Below are 701 nucleotides of genomic sequence, written 5' to 3' on the forward strand. Positions count from 1 at the left end.
CCTTCCCCGACTGGAAGTGGACAGTCTGTGGTGAGTGTCTGGGAGTGGACAGTCTGGTGAGAGTCTGGGAGTGGTCAGTCTGGGAGTAGTCAGTCTGTGGTGTGGTCCTGTGATTGATGGTCTGTGAGTGAGGGTCTGTCAGTGGGTCTGGGAGTGAAGATCTGGGAGTGGTCAGTCTGGGAGTGGTCAGTGTGTGGTATGGGTCTGGTAGTGGTCAGTCTGGGAGTGGCCAGTCTGGGAGTGGTCAGTCTGGGAGAGGCCAGTCTGGGAGTGGTCAGTCTGTGGTGTAGGTCTGGGAGTGGTCAGTCTGGGCATGGTCAGTCTGTGGTGTGGGTCTGGGAGTGGTCAGTCTGGAAGTGGTCAGCCTGGAAGTGGCCAGTCTGGGAGTGGTCAGTCTAGGAGTGGCCAGTCTGGGAGTGGTCAGTCTGGGAGTCGTCAGTCTGGGAGTGGTCAGTCTGTGGTGAGGGTCCAGGAGTGGTCAGTCTGTGGTGAGGGTCTGGGCATGGTCAGTCTGGGAGTGGCCAGTCTGGGAGTGGCCAGTCTGGGAGTGGTCAGTCTGTGGTGAGGTTCTGGGCGTGGTCGGTCTGGGAGGGCCAGTCTGGGAGTGGTCAGTCTGGGAGTGGCCAGTCTGGGAGTGGCCAGTCTGCAGTGAGGGTCTGGGAGTGGTCAGTCTGGGCGTGGTCAGTCTGTGGTGTGGGTCT

The sequence above is a fragment of the Rhincodon typus genome, chromosome 15 (assembly GCF_021869965.1).
Source record: "Rhincodon typus isolate 14 chromosome 15, sRhiTyp1.1, whole genome shotgun sequence".
Classification (NCBI taxonomy): domain Eukaryota; kingdom Metazoa; phylum Chordata; class Chondrichthyes; order Orectolobiformes; family Rhincodontidae; genus Rhincodon; species Rhincodon typus.